The sequence below is a fragment of the Cyprinus carpio genome, chromosome B7 (assembly GCF_018340385.1).
Source record: "Cyprinus carpio isolate SPL01 chromosome B7, ASM1834038v1, whole genome shotgun sequence".
Lineage (NCBI taxonomy): Eukaryota > Metazoa > Chordata > Actinopteri > Cypriniformes > Cyprinidae > Cyprinus > Cyprinus carpio.
In genome coordinates, this window is record NC_056603.1 from 7,029,010 (window position 1) to 7,041,347 (window position 12,338).

Genomic DNA, 12,338 nt, shown 5'->3' on the forward strand with positions numbered 1-12,338 from the left:
TTTTGTAATATTTCAATATCCTATAATGATGATATTCAGCAAAGTGCAACAACTCACTCATTCATTTATAAATAAGATTGTGGACAAGCAGAGATCGAACAAATGAGCGATCTTATTCAATTATAAATTTGCACTGCAGTTCATACAAATATTGCCTTGTGTCTTTTATTTGCCTTGCATTTCAAAATAAGAATAAATTCCATGTTAACTTATTTGCATTCTGCATAGACCTATTTAATAATGGCAAATAAGTGTTTTTTATTGCTCCCTTTTTTATCCTTCACAAGACTGATTATACAGTTCATACAGTGAAAAATAGTGTCCTTACACCTCATGTTACATTGTCAGCCAAAAATAAGTCATAACTGAAACCTTTGCATTCTGAGGTGCCCAAACCTCTGCCTCTAGCATATCAAACCAGGCGATGTTATCAGAAAGGTTGTACATTCTCAGAAAACTATAGATGTTTGTTGTCAATAGGCGCTGTCACGGTATTCTTCATAAGAAGTTTTCAGACTTCACTGTCGGTATATTGAACAAACACAAGGCCGGAAGGACTCACAGGAATCACAACAACATAGTGTGTAAAGGTGTATGCATGGCACCCCAACCAATCCCCGGATGCTGCAGGAAAAAAATGGCTGCCCACACTTGGCATCACGTCACTTTCATTTTCACTTTCACTACAATCAAATGTGTAAAGCTAAAATGAAGCTAATCTGATCTAAAATGAAAAATAGTAGATTTAAGGCCAACGTATACTTCGGACGGTCCGCGTACAACAGCGCATGCGCGAGGTGAAGACAGAGCGCAAGTCAAGTAGGTTGTACTGCGCATGTGTCGAGCTCGTCCCTCCGCTCTCATCCGCAGTTAATTTATGGTTCATGTCTTCTTTGTCTTTTGTTTGATCGGGAATTGTCAGAATGCGGAAAGTGAAGAATACCCGGGCCCTAATAATGTAGTAATGAACAGTAATGATGTCACCTTGAAACTCTGTAACATCTGTAAAAAGAAAATCATTTACCTACATACTAAACATGAACTTAATAATAAATAATAATAAAACAACTGTAGACTTCTCAGAATTGCATAGAAGTAGAACATTGCCAGACCTACTCTTTACAGGTGAGAAAAGCAGCTTGATAGTGATCACTGATGAGTTTTGGTCTTCCATCTACGTTTTTTTCAAAAACTGACAGAATTTTTAGGCATATAAGGGAAAAACACTGATGTCAGCAAACTCATAGAGATGTTGTTGTTGTTGGGTTGATGGAAGTACAAATAAATATCCAAGAAATTTAAAGCAATTGGACCATGAAACATCTTCTGACAGAAGTGAAAATTTTATATATTTCCAAAACTTTTTTAAAAGTCAAACTATTGTCAAAACAATTGTATTTCATTGATCTTTCTTTGCATTCATCTGTTAAAATTAGTGCTGTCAAACAATCAATCGCATCCAAAATAAAGGTTTTAGTTTACATTATATATGTATATTTATTATGTATAATTACACACAAACATACAGTATATATTTTGAAAATATTTGCATGGTTATACATTTATATATTTATATTCTTATATTTTATATTATATATAAATATATATAAACATATAAATGCATGTTTTTGCATTTATTTATACATAATAAATATACACAGTATACACACATATATTATGTAAACAAAACTTTTATTTTGGATGCGATTAATCACGATTAATTGTTTGACAGCACTAGCTAACATTAAAAAAAATTCATTCGCTACAAAAAATAAAAATACCCACACCCACTCATTAAACATTTTGTTGATTATTTATTTTATATATGACACAGAATCATTACATGAATGAAAACATGGATAGGGTAAAGTATAAATTGTATAATCGTTGTATAATAGTTGTAAATCAATATAATGCACTGGTAACATGCTTCAGTACGTTTATAGAGTACATGCTGTGCTGGAGTTTACGTAGTATTTCTCTTTGGTCAAAGACTGTTTCTCCGCTTCATCCTCTGAGGCGTTTATTGCTGGATGGTGAGCTCAGTCTCTCCATACACCTGTCTGAGAGCAGCGCAGTCGAGACTGGCTATCAGTTTAGTAGAGCCAGCCCGTCGGGGGCTGAACGTCTCTATCCATGTTATAGAGGTGCCTGGAGCGATTATACTGGAAAACACATCACGCACACACACACGTGTCAGAAATCATGCAGAACAGATTTACATGCATGCATTTGACAGATGCCTTTATCCAATGCAACTTGCACTGCATTCAAGATACTTGGTGAATCTCACCAAAAGCATGTTCATATCACATTTAACTTTTAAATAATAATAGAAGTAGTAGTATATAAAGTTTACATATATATAAAATAGTAATATATAAAGTAAATACTACTTTTATATATTTTTAAACCTTTTTTTAAAGAAAGAATGTACACTGTTCTTCCTTTAAATGCACTTGATTATTTTTGGAATTTGACTGTTCTAGATTTGAAAAGCAGAAGTTTCATAATATTTTACGCTGTTGAACATTTCAGTCTGATAGTGTTCACCTGTACTGCTTGCGTTTGAAGGGCATGATCCCAGGACCCTCCATACGCAGATCCACATTCTCCAGACTGAACCTCAACGGGTTGGTGAACTCAACAGACACGTACATTTCCTCACTCACTCTTGGAGAAAACAGTCACCTACGGAGAGATGTCACAAACACCTACCAGAAGAGGGCAGCAGACTCATTTACTTTACAGTCCATTCACACTAAAGACTCTGTTAGTATGTGGGTTTGGGGAAAACCTGGTTTTAATGTAAATGAGAGGTACAGCAACAGTAATGAATAAAGTCTGACCTTCACAATGAGTTTGGGGTTGTGCATTGAGTGATGACTTTCATGGCTGTGATGATCTGGCCCGTCTCTTTAATCTTCCCTGTAGCGATGAAGTGGATGTTTGCCTGTTCCACCAGTTTGTGCATGTAGTCCTCGCCTCGCACCAACACCTTCTCGTCCTTACCTATCATCACCAGCAGGGGGAGCATTTAATGCATGAATATAGATGTAGCAACATCATATTTTACGCTCTCTCTCATCATCATTTACTCACTCTGCAGTGGATCCAGTTTGACTTTGGGAGTTTTTAAACAGCACCTCGGCACTCGGGACTCCGGTATAATACACCACGGTTCCGGTGATGTACACATCAGCAGAGCGGGCCTGGTCACTGTTGTTCTTAAACTGCAGTGTCACGTCAAAGTTGTCTCCAACACGAACGTCCAGATTGGGGATCTCCACCTCCACATCGCTCTGGAAAAAAAAAAAAAAAAAAAAAAACAGAGGCTTTCTCTCGCTGACAGCCGAACTCCTCGGCCTTCTCCAGCACACGCCGCTCCTCTGGGCTCCCTGAGTAAATAACAGTTTCAAATCAAAGCAGATCCTGGTTGTGTGATATTCATGTGACCTTTTATGTCCAACAGCAACTTCTCTCACCTTCAGGGAACTTGTAATGATCAGTGATGTCTCGACGTCCATCGTGCAGCACGGCTTTGGTCAGCACCATGCGGCCCACGTGAGTTGATTTCACCTTCACTGCTTCCAGAGTGCCGTCTTTTTGTCTACGATAAAAGATCACGTCACTGTTCACCTGCAGAAATAAAACAGAAGTAGTGAGATGTACAGACATGTATTTATCTCTTAAATTAGAAACTGAAAAATATATATTTACAACAGATTTGTCATATTTGAGTCTTTAAACCTCAGAGACACAATGTACTGTTAAATTAATGCAGAGATGTAGTGAACATCTGAATGTTTTCTGTTACTCTCTACTTTCTTAACACGTCCTGCTCTAGGTATGACTAAACGATCACAGCATCGTGATTACCGAACAGTCTCTATGAACAGAACGGTGCATTCCTTTATCGTGGAGACAACACCCAAACCTTGAAAACTGACGCATATATTTTTCTTCCTGTTTGTTCTTAGTTTGTTTTAACTCATTCATATCATGATGTATATTGTTTATTGTTTTGGAGTGAATTTGGTAAGTTTTTACGCTCCGTGATGAGTTTTCAAGGTTGCAATTCTATATTCTTGGACTTTCTATATTTCTCCTGAAATTTGGATGTGTTCTGGATCTCAGAGCTTTCCTCTGCTACTTTATGAAGCTTAGCATCTCACTGATGCTCCACTATAGCACCTGAAAATACATATTTGGATAATTTAGATAATAAGAGGTCATAATCTGATCTCTATAAATATCTTCCCAGCATATGTTGTTAGTTTTTTCATTAGGCCACACTGAAAATCATTTGAAGGATTTGTTTCATTTGTATATTTACTGACTGGGCCTTGAATACAATAATGCAATAAAGTGCTACTTTTGCTTTTCTGCATTATTCAGGAAAAAAAGTTACTATATTATTTTTTTTTCTGTCACTTTTTATCATTTTTCTATCATATAAAAAAGAAATGTATATATTTTATGTGACATGAATTATTATTATTATTATTAATTATTATTAAGGGCAGTTGATGTAACAACAGCAATGATATTATATTATATTATTATAATATTAATATTAATTTTTTATTTAGTGTTAGAAATACTGTAACTGTAATTCTAAAATTGTATTACACAACATGACATAACAACAAAAAGCATATTTTGGATCAAATGTTATTTGTTTTTTTTTCCCTGCCAACCATGTTATCATGACTTCTTTTATGTAATTTTAACTTTAAACATTTACTAAAAACTGTATTGTTTTTAACTCTGAGGGTTAAAGGCCCAAAGACATTAAGACATTATTCTTTTTTTATTTTCTTTTTAGTACCTCAGCAAACACAAAAGGGCGTCAAATGGGGTAGCAGAATCTGGCCATGTTTCACGGCAGCTACTGATGCAGGTCCACACCTGTGAACATACCTGACAGAAGACCAGCCTCAGTAACACCACAGAACAACAAAGATACTGTGTGTGTGTGTGTGTGTGTGTGTGTGTGTGTGTGTGTGTTGTGTGTGTGTGTGTGTGTGTGTGTGTGTGTGTGTGTGTGTTGTGTGTGTGTGTGTGTGTTTTTGTGTGTGTGTGTCTGTGTCTGTGTGTGTGTGTTCATGCGCTTGTCCTACCATCGCTCGTCTCCTGTGGCGTAGCATCCACAACCTGCCATCCTCCGAAACCAGGAGGCAGATCAGACCTTGCCATGAAGCACTCGTTCCAGCAGTGATAATTCCTGCAGATGAAGATAAAGCAAGTCATCCTCTATGGAAGCTTGTTTCCGCAACAGGATAAAAAAACAGATAATTTTGACTTTCTCTTTATCTATATATAACGCAGAATTGTGAGATAAAAATTCAGAATTATGAGGCATAATAATATAAACATATATAAACTGTTCCGTGATACCAGTTTTCCATTTTCTTGTCCAGGAATTGTGCAAATACAAACCAGAATAGCCTCATTCAGAAAAAGCTTCCGTAAAAGTTTGTCGCACTTTAAATATTTTTATGAGCAATTAGAGCAAGAAGTTTTTCCATAAAAAAAATCACAGATGGACCCTGGTGCCGGGGATCCCGAGACAGCGCAAGACTGTGGGGAGGAGAAGTAACCCTGATCATACAGACACTGATCATACAGACACTTACATGACCTATTAATGAATATGAATGCCTTGTCCTGGTTCTCACAGGTGTTGAAGACAGCAGCGTAGACCCAGCACTGGGCGTAGCAGACAGGGGTTCCCCTGCTGCCGGCGTAGTCCAGGAGGATCTCCCACACTGCCGGTCCAGACGTGGGCGGGACACCGTATGTGTAATCACCACTCCAGTTCCCCACCAGCACGCCGTCGTCATCGCGCGAGTTCAGCTGTTTGGAAAACAGGGCAGAGGTGAAGTCAACAACTGGTTTATGAAAGCTGAAAAAGATATGTTGTTTCACCAACAGCACACAAGCTATAACATCATGGTGAAAAATTCAATAAGCTGTGTGTTTTTAATATTAAGCACTTCAACTTAGTGCACAAATAACATAATATTCAAAAGTTGTATTAAAAAATATATTGCATTTTTTAAACCATAAAATTCTAAAGTACACACATTTAGACAACATACTAAGACAGACTGTTTAATGTTTTTAAAAGAAACATTATAACAATCTAAAGTAACAGTTTTCTATTTGAATATATTTTAAAATGTAATGTATTCCTGTGATGTAAATCTGAATTTTCAGCATCATTACTCCAGTCTTCAGTATCACATGATCCTTCAGAAATCATTCTAATATGCTGATTTGCTGCTTGAGAAACATTCTTCGTTTAATGGAATCTTCAAAAGAACAGCATTTCTTTTAAATAGAAATATTTTTTTAAAGTAATACTGTAGTAACATTATTAAAAAGTCTTTCCTCTCACTTTTCCTCTCAACTTTTTTTAAAGGTATTAATTATCTGTCAAAATGTTTAGTCCAAGTCTGGCACAGTGAAGCACAGTTCCTCAAAACAGGGTAAAAAAATAAAAATAGTTCTGGAAATAGTTATTGCAGTTTGTCTTTGGTTTCTCACCATGGCTGAAGCGACACGGGTCACTTTAATGACGTCCCCACGGTTGGACAGCGGCATATCTGCTTTATCCATAATGAACAGACAGGCATCCAGGACACCAAAACTCAAACTAGCAAAAAAAAAAGCAAAATACAGCAAATTGCAATATTTTAATTTTTTATTTTTTATAAGAAATTTTTTAGGGATGCACTATATCACTTTTTTTTTCCAGCATATAGGTCAGTACTTTTACCATTGTAACAATAGTGCATGCTCAGTTTTTCTTTTTCTTACATTTAGATTACCATTGACATTATTATTCTTTTATTTATTATGAATCATATTAATTAATCCACAAAAAAGCTAATTTACCTAAGTTTTTGAGTGAACGCTGCCAAAAGGATCCACAAATAAGGTTTTTTTTTAACTCAAAAAATGCAGTGCATAAGCACAGTTTCATAAATAAATACAAACCCTGTGCTAACTGAAAAATGAAAAAAAAAAAAAAAAGTTGACAAAATAACAAAATCCAAGATTTGGTGATAATGCAGTATAATGTGAGATTTACAAGCAATTTTTAAAAAGCTGGTCATTTTAGTGACTGACAAATGTGATGTTCGGCAAGTTCCTCGCACCTGTCCGTAGTTCCATGCGCGTTCAGACACATCATCATACGTTCCATGATAGATGATCCCCAGCTCATTCATAATACACTCTTCAAGCTCCTCCTCATCAGAACACGGGATCAGCTTTGAAAAAACATCAGTGAGCATGGCTCATATCTTTTGTTCCACCCATGCACACAATTTAAAAAGATGTACAGAGACTGCACGTGTTTAAGATAGTATATGTTATATGGTAGCTTCTCCTAGAAAGGAAGAAAAGTCAGACCTGGTGACCACGGGTTGAAGAGGATGTAGATGTCTGATTCGGCTCCCTCTGGTTCTGCGAATTACCGTAGGGGGTCCCACACTGACATATATCATGTATTTTCCCACAATGCACTCTGGTGAGGTTGTGATGCCCATTGTGATGACATTGTCGCTGGTCTCTACGATCCGGCCTCTCACAACACTCTGACGCTCCTCAGTGGGGAAAACGGGAATGTAGGTGCCCTTACTGTACTGAGGACTCGGCCCTAGTGCACAACAACAGCAACTGATCACAAAGGCAATGTTTATTAACAATAGCTCGTGATTTTTAGGTTGGTATGTTTTTTGAAAGCCTCTTTCTGCTCAACATTTCTGCATTTATTTTAATGAACAATACAGCCAAATTAGCCATTATTGTGAAATATTGTTACAATTTAAAATGAATGTAATTTATTCCTGTGTCAAATCTGTATTTTTCGCATCATTCCTCCAGTCTTCAGTGTCACACAATCCTTCAGAAATCATTCTAATATGCTGATTTGCAGCAATCTATGTTGTAATATTTTTTTTGTGGAAATCATGATTCATTTTTATTGCCAACATTCGTTGATGAACAGAAAGTTCAAAAGAACAGCATTTATTTTGTACACATTGTACACGCCTTTACTGTAACTTTTGTATCATTGTACATGTCTTTACGAATAAAAGTATCAAAAATTGTTATCATACTGACAGCACACTTTTAATTGGTCCTGTATAGCACAGTCTGTTCTGTACAACTAGGATTACTCTCATTGTTTGTTTTGTCCGTTTGTAAACTCATTTTCCAGTAAAAAGCACCTTACACAACTTCCTTCAGATCGCGTGCTCAGTTTCCTTAAATATCAGTGCCCAGATGTGCATGTGCATTCACAGGGCTGGATGTGGTAAATATTATCAGGAAAAATGAGAAGTGCACTAAAGGGAAGTGTGCCAACGAGAAGGGGAAAGTGATGATGGCAGAATAATGGCATCTCTTGTGAATTTTTTTGTATCGAATACAAGCTAAAAATGCACACACTGAATTACATTTATTGCTGTGTTGGACAGTTTTCCTCTTTAAATAAATTTTAGGTATTGCAAAAAGGAGGAAAAACTGATAATTTTAAGCAAAGGAACGTGTTAAAAAACAGGGTGGTATGCTTCAAAAACACTGAAAGACATTCAGTTTATCAATTGAGTGCTTGAGTTTAAACTCATAAAAAATTATTCCCTTTGAAATTAGCAGTGATGCTTTTATAAAACTAAACATTGTGAAGAAAACTGCTACAAAGCCCTCTCAACCTCAAGTTCACCTAAATAAGAGACTCACCAATGACAAACTCAACCGCAAACTTGTCTTGGGTGGCCGGTTTGTAGGGGCGATCGAAGGTGATCTTGATCTGAAACTCCTGAGCGCGCCGCACGATGAGGAAGTCGCTGGAGTACAGGTGCGTGTGGTGCGCTTGTTTATTGATGTCTTGAGGTCGTTTGAGAACATCCACATCCCAGATATCGAGAAACTCTGAGGGTCAGAAACATGAATGTCAACGCATCAGAGACTCAGCTGTAAATTAGCCTTTTTTACAATCAGTAATAAACAAGAACAGTGGCATGGCCCTCTCACACAGGATGCATTTCATCCCTTTATCTCTGGGGTTTGAAGGGAACAGGATGACGAAAGTCAAGTTACAGTTTCCTGCAAATAAATGTTATCACTGGGGACAAGAGCTCTCTGTTATCTGGTGGAGACAGTAAAATAGGGAGGAAATGGTTTTGAGAGATCAGGATGTTAGACGCTTGTTCCAGCTTTTTGACTAGATAAGACCACAGTTAGCAAATAATTCAGTAACAAAACCTCTCCTTTTACTGTTGCAAACCCCCAAACATGCGGGTCTCTCACAGGAATCGGCACTGTGTGTGTCGTAATGAATTACTATGAGATCAAAATTAACAGGATGGCGAATTTATAATTTCACCTTTGTTGTGCATGTAACAAACAAACAATAAATAACTATAACGAAACAACCAGACATTTTCATTTTAAATGTTTGTGTAAATCATGTTTTATGTCCTATTGCATTTTACATTTTAATGGTCGCACTATACCAAAATGTGATTTAACTAAAATTAGAATAGCATGCTTTAAGTGTCTATATAAATGTTAGTTACATTGTAAGGCTGTAATGGTTATTAAATAATTCAGAGGAAATGCAGAACTGGTGTGATGTTGGGACATATCGCCAATGACCAGTGTTACTACATTTTCATTTTAAGTTTTGCAAATTGAGCTTTTCCTCTAATGTTTCTATTTTACTATTTGCAGCTTTGTAATTTCAGTTACCCAAAACATCAGCATTAGTGTTAAGCAGCAGCTTACAAGATAATGATGTGATTAGTAATAATTTTAAGTTAAATAAATTTTAAAGGTAAACTTCTATTACAATATTCTCTTTTTTTAAGTTTACACTTATATACAGTATACACTAGTATACATGTTCTTTGATTGGGACAGACTGAGATCAGTTTAAACAGATAAAAGGCTATAAATAATATGGTGTATTGCAAAATAAAATTAAGGCCATTCAACTCCAAAAATATTCAACTTCTAAATATTTGAATATATATATATTTTAATTACATAATTACAATTTATAAATCACACAAAGGCACACCAAATATGAAAGATACTACCAGAATTTACTCTAAATAAATACTTACTATGACAAGATTGAAAAAAAATTTAGCACTTTAGGGTCAGTGATTATAAATTTCTATTGCCATTTTGCAATAGAGGCTGTAAATATTTAGTAATGGTGGCTAATAGTTAAAAAAAAAATCATCTTCCACATGAAATAAAAAGATCAAATGTACACATTTTCTCTGTCTCACCCTTAAGCGGTGGTGGTCCTCGGGGCAGTAACATGAAGGGCTCGAACTCCTCCACTTTCCCCTCCTGTTGATTGGAGCTGACTTTGGCTCCTGCGCTGCGTCCGCGGTGGACACCACGTTTGGGGCGACGGCGGCCGGCTGGGGCAGCAGCAGGGTCGGGGTCGGGGTCGGGGTTGGGTTCATCTGAGCCTCTGATCAGCCCATGGATGGTAATGGGGCGGTGCCCACTTAAACGAGCGCCTTCAGACGCTAAACTCGAAACAAACACAGACATCATGATGACACATCACATCAGCCTATCATGATAAAGAGTCTTGTTGTGTTTACACTTATGACGCATTTTTATAAAACTGGCTGCTACACAGCAATCTGTTTTTGCATTGAGGATTGCTATGCGTTGAAGACAAACTCAAAGCATGGTGCTTAACAGCACCAGTTTTTATTGCAGGGATTTTGCCTTTCTTCTGTTAATTTAGTAAGCTGCATAAAAAAGTCCAATGTGAAAACGCATGCTATTCTGTTCTTGTCATTCTTAGTATCTAAATGAATCTTGTCTTTCTTTATTGTCCAAATCCATAAATTTGTGGAAACCTATTAAACTTGCTTGAAATGACTAGATGTGTGCTGTGTGTGTGTTGTGCGTGTGTGTGTGTGTGTGTGTGTGGGTGTGTGTGTGTGTGTGTGTGTGTGTGTGTGTGTGCGTGCGTGCGTGCTATGCGTGTGTGCGGGCGTTGTGTGTTTGTGTGGTGTGTGTGTGTTGTGCGTGGGAATAAAAAAAAAAAAAATTTGGAGTTATCTAAATATACACAACACCGGGATCTTTGGATCATCTCAATACGTTCCAGCGAGGGAGATTCAAAAAAAATTAAATAAAAAAAAGCCTCAATTATTCTTCCAATAGTATTTTCCTGGCATGTTAGGAATGGGGAAAACGTATTTTTAATGATAGGCTACACAATGCCGTGCATTGACACACTGTGCATGCTCTAAGGGGGTGTCAAACGCGCTCACTGACCACAACACCTTGTGAATGGCTTACCATAAAGGGGGGATCAAACAAATAATCTGCCGGGCGTCTCCCTTGAATGAGGTGTGAAGTTTGAGGAGATGTTTTGGCCCACCGGAGCAGTGAGTAACTCCAAGAAACACAGTGAGGTCGACTGTTAACATTGTAAAGATTAAAACCCACTTAAATACACTGCTGGATCGCTCACTTTTCAATACTTCAACACACATGACGAGGTGAACTAGATGGAAAATATATGGCTTGCAGATTGATAAATGTCTATTAAGATTTTGTTTTCTGTGTCGATTACCACATTGATATAAGTAACACATGGGTGGCAACAGTTCTTAAAATATGTTACGTTTTGCAAACTACAACAGAAAGATGGCATTCTGAATGTAAACACTCACGAGACTTCCTTTTACAAACAGCATTTGCAAACACAACACACACAAATCTGCACTAAAAAACCCACAAATATAAATACACCAAGTCCACTTATAAATAACTGGCCAACAAATTGCAGAACACTATATCAATCAACTTTTATAAACAAAATTTGTCCTTTTTGCAATTATCAGATCCCCCCATTATAACACTTTTGTGTGAACAGCATATCTATATATATTTCATATATATAAAACTTCCCACAAAATGTGGGTTGAAAGGTAACTAGATAATTGCAATATAGGATACATTACTGTTTTAAAAATTTTAATGTCAGTAAGATTTTCTTCACATTAGGAAATTAATACTTTTATTCAACAAGCAGGCATTAAATTGATCCAAAGACATTTGTAAACGTTACAAAAAGTAACTTCCATTTCCAAATAAAAATTCAAACAATTCTGAAAATTAAAGCACATGCATTTACAGTTTCCACACACAAAAATATGAAGCAGGCACACTGTTTTCAATATTGGTAATAGGAAATGGTTTCTTGAGCATCAAATCAGTTATATTAGTATGATTTCTGAAGGATCATGTGACACTGAAGACTGGAGTAATGATGCTGAAAA

General features: G+C 36.6%; 1 pseudogene; it reads right to left on the bottom strand.

The window, feature by feature from the left end:
* Positions 1 to 2,756: 2,756 nt before the first annotated feature.
* On the bottom strand, positions 2,757 to 10,590 carry LOC122137789 (annotated as a pseudogene).
* Positions 10,591 to 12,338: the final 1,748 nt, after the last annotated feature.